The sequence below is a fragment of the Salmo trutta genome, chromosome 15, assembly GCF_901001165.1.
Source record: "Salmo trutta chromosome 15, fSalTru1.1, whole genome shotgun sequence".
NCBI classification, from domain to species: domain Eukaryota; kingdom Metazoa; phylum Chordata; class Actinopteri; order Salmoniformes; family Salmonidae; genus Salmo; species Salmo trutta.
In genome coordinates, this window is record NC_042971.1 from 8,816,053 (window position 1) to 8,825,130 (window position 9,078).

The window sequence follows — 9,078 nt, forward strand, 5'->3', positions numbered from 1 at the left end:
CAATCTCCTGAGGGGGAAAAGGCATTGTCGTGCCCACGTCACAACTGTCTTGGTGTGTTTGGACCATGATATAGTTTGTTGGTGATGAGGACACCAAGGAACTTGAAACTCTCGACCCGCTCCACTACAGCCCGTCGATGTGAATGTGAGTGTTCGGCCCTCCTTTTTTCTACTTTGTCTTGCTCACGTTGAGGGAGAGGTTGTTGTTCTGGCACCACACTGCCAGGTCTCTGATCTCCTCCCTATAGGCTGTCTCATCGTTGTCGGTGATCATGCCTACCACCGTTGTGTCGTCAGCAAACTTAATGATGGTGTTGGAGTCGTGTTTGGCCACGCAGTCGTGTGTGAACAGGGAGTACAGGAGGGGACTAAGCACGTAGCCCTGAGGGGCCTGTGTGTTGCGGATCAGCATGGCAGATGTGTTGTTGCCTACCCTTACCACCTGGGGGTGGCCCATCAGGAAGTCTGACAGTGTATGTGTAGGGAGGGTTCCCTTGTCAAACAGGTGGAGGAGGGTTCTTGTTAAAAAAATAAATATCATGCACAGTGCTGCAGTAGTCAGGCAACAGAGCTTGGCCCAAAATGTGTTGCATGGTTGTCCCAAATCACGTTTTGACGACTGAATGGGAACTTGCCTGCCTGCCCATTTGATCGATGCAAAATACATTTGCTAACTGTGAATAACAGTCATTCAGAATAGCTAGCTAGCCAGTAAAGTGGTTCACAATTCTTGCTAGCTAACCAAATGACACCTGCACCTCTAGCTGTAGCCATCGAAAAAATTATATCAGGGGAAAAAGTCACTCACCCACTCCTCCAATAATATGACATGCTCCCAGCAGATATCTAGCTAACGTCAGGCTCCGTGCCTTTAGCTTGCTAAATAAATAGCTAGCTACATGAATATATATGCTAGCCCAGGTATTTAATAACTCCAAAAGACAAAAACGTAGCTATATGTTGTTGTAACATTTAAACTTAAAACATTATTCATTTTTTGCACTGCATGGATCACCGCTGTGGTTGAATGCAGCACTGCTGCATGGTACACTCAAAATGTATTGTAGTGGAGTAGCGCTGTAAAAGGGACATACGAAAGGAGCGCAATTGAAGTTCACTGAAATTCACCGATGCGAGTGCATTAGGCTGGAATTTCAAAAAGTAGATGACTCAACTGTTGACTCATTTATACTCGCTTGTGTGTCCTATTCGGCCTGCGAGCCTTGTGTTTGACACATGTGCGCTTGCCTATTAGCCACATTGTGACTGACTTGTGATCATTGCCCTTGCTAGTTTGAGTGTATAGACATTCACAGCCTTAGTTACAGTCATACATTTTTGTTAAAAATATTGAGTAATTGAAACTGAAACCAAATGGGTGGAGGCAGCAAACAATGCATCAGGCCAGCTGTGATTTACAACCTGATAGCAATCTTTTTAGACTACCAAGAAATGTATTGGTGAATTATATGAATCATATATTGAACCGCATCCATCTATTCTGCCAACAATGCATTACTGTAAGGCATGTAATTTCTTGTCAAATAGAACGTATTTGTGAAAGTTGGTTTTGAATCAAACTGGGAATTGGATATTTTTTACTGATATGATTGTCTGGTTGGTTCATATCTGCAAAGTAGTTAAAATGCTGTAAGTTGCACTTTAACTAATCACTAGCTCCTACCTGGAATATCCCAACTGACTGGCTGGGTCTGTAACTGGAGCCCTGCACAGTCTCTAGTGTCCTGTCAATGGGTGGCATCATATGGGGCATTGTGTGAGTGACATAAAAGCTCCCATGTTTACTGTGCACACACACACACACACACACACACACACACACACCATCAGTGGGTAACAATTAAGTACATCACTGTGATTGTTGTCAATTAAAATAATAGCTTCTTATTAAATAGCAATTTCTCAACAAGAAAGGGGGGGAAAACTGAAAACTAGCTGTTATTGGCAGAGAGGTTTGGAACTCTTTCTTATTGACTTGCCTAGTTAAATAAAGGTTAAATAAATACAAATGAAATAGTAGCCTACAATTGGGAAAAACTTAACACATAAAGGTAAAAACAATATCTAGACCTAGGCCTGTATCATAAGATAATTTGAGTAATTTTGGTTCAGGCCATGCTATGATATGAACAAATGAATCTAGCCTGAGAGCATATTTCTGTCCTGCCCTTTGGAGCAGCATATAATGTACATGGCCTTTTCATTGCAAAAGTCCTGATCTTCTTAAAAATATATGTTTGCTGGGATGTATCCAGTCCGGGTGATGATTGCACATCTCTGGGAGGAAGGGCGTCAACATTGCACAGCAGCTGAAACCTGGTTCCATCTGAGTGAAAGCTCCTTGGCCACAACACCAGGCTCCAGATAATTAAAGCTATAAAGGAGGAAAGCAGACGAAATAGACAAGACATTGAAACCTTTCATACCAGCAATAACATTAGTTGACCCCCAAGTCCAAGCAATAAACTCAAAGCACAAAGACAAAATACCTGAAGTGTTGCTTGTTCACTCTCAATCATCTCCTTGTAATAGTGGCGGTACGTGGGTTTATGCTGAAAGATAAATTCCAGAAAAATAGGTTAAAACATAAATGAATTAATGTTCTATAGCTTGTTATTGCCGACTGCTACAGCTGTACTAAAATGCCCTGTGCACACTTAACCTGCTTCCATCCCAACAATGAAGGCAATGTAGACACAAGTAATAAATAACTCTACCTACATATTACCTGTTACCTCGACTGACCGGTACCCCTATTTATAGCCTCGCTATTGTTATTTTTCTGCTGCTCTTTAATTATGTTACTTTCATTTCTTAGTTTTTTAGGTATTTTCTTAAAACGGCATTGTTGGTTAAGGGCTTGTAAGTAAGCATTTCACTGTAAGGTCTACAACTGTTTTATTGGGCGCATGTGACAAATAACATTTGATTTGATTTGGTAGCTAGGTAGTTAAACATGACAAACTGGCAAACATGAAAAAGATTATCATCATGTAATGCATGCCTTGGCACATCAGCAATCCACATTAACAGCAGAATGCAACTGGCCACGTCTGTAAACAATGGTTTATTGCAGTTCGAAGCAAGCTATAACGGTACCTGTATGCAACTGTCTACCTAGTTAGCTAGCTAACAATAGCTAGCGATGAAAATGACTTTTTATACAGTTGAGATAGCTACATGTACATACGCTATTATCTTAGCATTTTAACTGTAGACTCTTACCGGTGTATGGATTATGATGATTCATTGCAGATTGAAACACTTTCAAAATAATCCTTCCCTCTTGGCTTCAGCCAGTCTAGACTGCTTTAACCACTATGTCGATACCAGCAGCTGTATTCAGGACAACACTGGTAGTGAAATCTGTAGCTACACTTTGTATGTAGTCCATGATGAAAATATCTGGGGTAGCAGAGAGCATGATGTGCCATTTGACAGAGCATTTTGACAAAAATGATTTATTTATTTTAAATTCAAATGCCTCTCCTGTGAAGTAGTGGCATGCGTCATATGCCCAGATTTCTGTAATGGGTCACATATTATTTGCATTAAAGGCCCAGTGCAGTCAAAAACATGATTTTTTTTGTGTTTTATATATTTCCACACTGAGGTTGGAATAATACTGTGAAATTGTGAAAATGATGATAATCAGTGAAAGAGCTGTTTGAAAAAGACCGCCTGAAATGTCAGCCTCTTAATAGACCATTTTTTTTATTTAACCTTTATTTAACTAGGCTACCTTTACCAGTTGAAGTTAATAAAGCATTTTGTTGAAATCTTTTGTTTTTTAAGCACTACCTCACTGCTTTAGCACATAGCCACATTCACGTGTTCCAATGTGAATTATTTAAGAGATGGGTGGGTCTAAGGCTTTAGAGGGTGTGAACGATGCTAAATGGGCATAAACAAAGTACAGCACTATAGATATACAATAATGGGTAATTTAATACTGTAAAAGGTTTGCCTAATGGCGTAACTTGGTGAGATAATGTTCAGAGAAAAAAAGCATTTTTCTCCTAAATGGGATTATAAATGTATTAACTATTAAAGCAGCATTACTTCATGTTTCCTCAAACTATAGTGTATGATATGCCATTTGAAGCTCTGAGACTGTACTTTTACACAATGTAAAAAAACACAATTTCAAATTTTGAAACGTAAGACTGAAAAGAGATGTGGTCACATATACTAAACAGAAATATAAATGCAATATGCAACAATTTCATTGATTTTACTGAGTTACAGTTCATATGAGGAATCAGTCAATTGAAGTAAATAAATTAGGCCCTAATCTATGGATTTCACATGACTGGGCAGGGGCACAGCCATGGGTGGGCCTGGGAGGGTATAGGCTCACCCACTTGGGAGCCAGGCCCACCCACTGGCCAATCTCCCATAAAGCCCATACTGGTGAAGTGCTGTAGAAACGGTTGTCCTTCTGGCAGGTTCTCCCATTGCAGGCAAGGAACTCTGCAGTTTTGTCAGAGTGGTCATTGAGTTCTTGGTCACCTCCCTGACCAAGGTCCTTGCCTGGTTGCTCAGTTTGGTCGGACGGCCAGCTCTGGGCAGTCTGGGTAGTTCCATATTTTTTCAATTTCCCAGTGATGGAGACAGCTGTGCTTTTTAAACTTTAAACACTCTAGAAATTATTTTACACCCATCCCCAGGTATATGCCTCATCATAATTCTGTCTCTGAAATCTACGGACAGTTCCTTGGACTTCATTGTATAGTTTATGCTCAGACATACACTGTTAACTGTGGGACCCTATATAGACAGGTGTGTTTCTTTCTAAATCATGTCCAAACAATTGGCCACAGGTGGACTTCAATCAAGTTGTAGTGACATCAAGGATGATCAAAGGAAATTGGATGCACCTGAGCTCAATTTGCAAGGTTACAGCAAAGGTGTAAAATAAATGAGCAAACATTTCTAAAAACATGATTTTATTGTGTGTAGAAAAAATCTATTTAATCCATTTTGAATTCAGGCTGTAACAAAATGTTGAATAAGTTAAGGGGTATGAATACTTTCTGAAGGCACTGTATATTCGTCCTGGTCTATGGTCTTTTCTCCATATTTGGGGTATCCAAAAACCAGGAGAACTGGAGATTTTCCCAACGAAGATTTTCCTTGTCCAGGAAACATCTGACAGAAAGAATGGGTCAACCAAACTTCCCATTCATTCAGAGCACCCCAGTGGGCAGAATGTCCACCTACCGGCCCCCATAGACAATTAGAGCTTGGCTCTTGCCTGTCACACAGAGGGCCCAGGCCTGTGCAGAGGGGCAGGGTGGCATTCTCCAGACCCACCCAACCAGAACGACTAGGTCACGAGCTGAACTGGCACATTATTGATTTACAACAACTTTTAATTTTAGTTACACAAATGGGGAAGGATGGTCCCCTGCCTGATGCTTTGATAAACCCTTTTCACTCGTCTTGACTAAGGGACTGACTGACTCTACTCCTGAACATGCTGGAGATAATATTTAGTTATTGCTGTAGAAGATTTAATGCCCTGCCATCCACCCAATAACAGAGGCTGTGTCGTTATTTGTCTTCTCTCTACCCAGGAAATGTAATACAGGCACCAGGCAGAGCACTCTAATAAAATGCAAGGGATTAAATCCCATCATCATCAAAAACAGGCAGTAAATCTAAGGTGTGTGTGTGTGTGTGTGTGTGTGTGTGTGTGTGTGTGTGTGTGTGTGTGTGTGTGTGTGTGTGTGTGTGTGTGTGTGTGTGTGTGTGTGTGTGTGTGTGTGTGTGTGTGTGCGTGCGTGATCTAATTTTATTTGTCCAGTACACAGTTTACAGCATGTATAAAAGGTGCAGTGACTTGCTTACGTAGGTGTGTTATGGAAAAGCACACTGGATCCCTAAGGTCACACAATCCTGTTCCAACAACACTGATTGGATCTTTGGCATTTAATTAAATATTAGATGAAAAACAAATGTCCACATTTCTATTCTTACTTATTGGCTGCATGTTGTTCACAATAATATCAGGGGAAATAAATTCAATCAATGAAATAAAAACAAAAAAAGGTAGCCTGGCACTAGTCTTGTGATTTCTCTTTAGTTTTTCATGCTTTAATAATTAGTGCCCTTAAGCTCATGATGATCACACAAAGAAGCATCATGAATAGTGCAGTCTGTATAACCCACAACCATGCTGAGAACTCTGCTTTTGGAAGACTCAGCATTCTGAGCTCCTCCAACTCAGCTCCTCCAAAAGAAACCAGATTTGATCCCTCATTAGTTGAACTGCATTCTGCTCCTCCCAGATAAACCAGATCAAATCCCCCATTGGTTGAAAAACAGGAAGCAGAAGCACTGATTCTCATGAAACCAACTAATGTCTGTGATGAATTCATCTATATAACCTCTAAATAACTTAAGGATAGACGGAGAGAAATTATGTTACCATGAGCAGCACCGGGGATATTGAGATGAGTGAGAATGGGGCATCATAGACACACCCAAAAATCTGAGGAGGCACAAGTATGTAACTATGGCTGGGTGGTGGTCCGAAAAGGGGCTAGGCCTCCGGGCCATAAGTTGGATAATTTTGCCTTTTTCAAACATTTGAAAGTGATTTTTCCTGCAATCTAGAGCCATAATCATTATGCTTAAATCTATGTAAAAAAATCTATGTTTATTTTTCTGCATAGCTTAGCATCCCTCCTGAGCTGTCTGTAGCCTCCTGATGCTTCTCTGAATCTCTGCTAAAATATGGGTAAAAGATTGAAAGGAATGCGAGTCTTATTCAGTACATTTAGTAATTGCTTGCTTTTCTAAAGTCTACCAACCTTGCCAGCATGCATGAATATGTAGCACTTTACATTTTTATGCCTGAAAAAATGAAAACCTTAAAAAACAGGGAAAAAACAAGAACCACCACCACCACTCCCCCTCGTCCTGGAAGGTTCTCCCATCTCCTTTCATGTCCCACCACAAAAAATCTAGGAGAAACACAGTTAACATTTATAATTTAGAGGCTTTTTAAAAAGGCAGTCAACACACCATCCGTTTTGTAGATCCAACTGTATGGAAACAGCCAAAAATGAATGGAAAAGATGGCAACCAAATAACTTCCAGATTTGTGGTGCTTAAATGGAAGTTTATTAACCCTTAGTCAGCACCTCCACTATCATGCTTTTCACAAGATGAATACACACCCCATGCCATTGATTGTGTGGAGCCAGCCGTATGCCTAAACACGAACAGGAAAAGAACACCATATAGTTTCCAGATCTTATTTGGTGTTTATCTTTACCCACAGTTGACAGTGTATGTCAGAGCAAAAACAAAGCCACGAGGTCAAAGGAATTGTCCGTAGAGCTCCGAGACAGGATTGGGTCAAGACACTCAATACTTTGTTGAAGCACCTTTTAGCACCAATTACAGCCTCGAGTCTCTTGGGCATGACGCTACAAGCTTGACACACCTGTATTTGATAAACCCTTTTCACTCGTCCTGACTAAGTGACTGACTGACTCTACTCCTGAACATGCTGGAGATAATATTTAGTTATTGCTGTAGAAGATTTAATGCCCTGCCATCCACCCAATAACAGAGGCTGTGTCGTTATTTGTCACCCAGGGCATTTTAACTGATTCCAGAGGCCGAACCAAAACAACGCCGCCGGAGAAGAGGGAGACGGAGCGGTCTTCTGGTCAGACTTCGGAGGCGTGTACGCCACCCACCGCTTCCGAGTATATTACTCGCTAATGTCCAGCCCCTACATAACAAGGTCGGCGAAATCAGGGCAAGGGATGCTTTCCAGAGAGACATCAGGGATTGTAACATACTCTGTTTCACAGAAACATGGCTCTCTCGGGATATGCTGTCGGAGTCGGTACAGCCACCTGGATTCTCAGAGCATCGCGCCAACAGGAATAAACATCTCTCTGGGAAGAAGAAGGACGGGGGTGTATGTTTCAGGATTAACGACTCATGGTGTAATTGTAACAACATACAGGAACTCAAGTCCTTCTGTTCTCCGGACCTAGAATTCCTTACAATCAAATGCCGACCATATTATCTCCCAAGAGAATTCTTGGTTATTGTCACAGCCGTGTATATTCCCTCTCAAGCAGATACTACGACGGCCCTCAAGGAACATCACTGGACTTTATGCAAACTGGAAACCATATATCCTGAGGCTGCATTTATTATAGCTGGGGATTTTAACAAAGCAAATTTGAGAACAAGGCTATCAGCATATCGACTCTAGCACTTGTGCTGGAAAAACACTGGACCATTGTTACTAACTTCCGCAATGCATACAAGGCCCTCCCCCGCCCTCCTTTCGGCAAATCTGACCACAACTCCATTTTGCTCCTCCCTTCCTATAGGCAGAAACTCAAACAGGATGTACCCGTGCTAAGGACTATTTAACGCTGGTCTGACCAATTGAAATCAACGCTTCAAGATTGTTTTGATCAAATCAAATCAAATGTATTTATATAGCCGTTCTTTCATCAGCTGATATCTCAAAGTGCTGTACAGAAACCCAGCCTAAAACCCCAAACAGCAAGCAATGCAGGTGTAGAAGCACGGTGGCTAGGAAAAAGTCCCTAGAAAGGCCAAAACCTAGGAAGAAACCTAGAGAGGAACCAGGCTATGAGGGGTGTCCAGTCCTCTTCTGGCTGTGCCGGGTGGAGATTATAACAGCACATGGCCTAGATGTTCAAATGTTCATAAATGACCAGCATGGTCAAATAATAATAATCATAGTAGTTGTCGAGGGTGCAACAAGTCAGTAACACAAGAGTAAGTGTCAGTTGGCTTTTTCATAGCCGATCTTTGAGAGTATCTCTACCGCTCCTGCTGTCTCTAGAGAGTTGAAAACAGCAGGTCTGGGACAGGTAGCACGTCCGGTGAATAGGCCAGGGTTCCAGCAGGTCTGGGACAGCAGGTCTGGGACAGTTAGCACGTCCGGTGAACAGGTCATGCGGACTGGGATAATTTCCAGGTAGCCTCAGAGAATAATATCGACATATACGCTGATTCGGTGAGTGACTTTATAAGGAAGTGTATAGGAGA

The 9,078-nt window shown here is 41.6% G+C and overlaps 1 long non-coding RNA gene across 1 annotated transcript; it reads right to left on the minus strand.

Moving 5' to 3' along the window:
• Window positions 1–301: 301 nt before the first annotated feature.
• On the minus strand, window positions 302–3,475 carry LOC115148430 (uncharacterized). Its single transcript, XR_003866672.1, has 3 exons — window positions 3,247–3,475; window positions 2,511–2,573; window positions 302–2,395 (listed from the first exon to the last, which is right to left on the minus strand). It is a non-coding gene; the product is annotated as an uncharacterized LOC115148430 (long non-coding RNA).
• Between the last annotated feature and the right edge of the window lie 5,603 nt (window positions 3,476–9,078).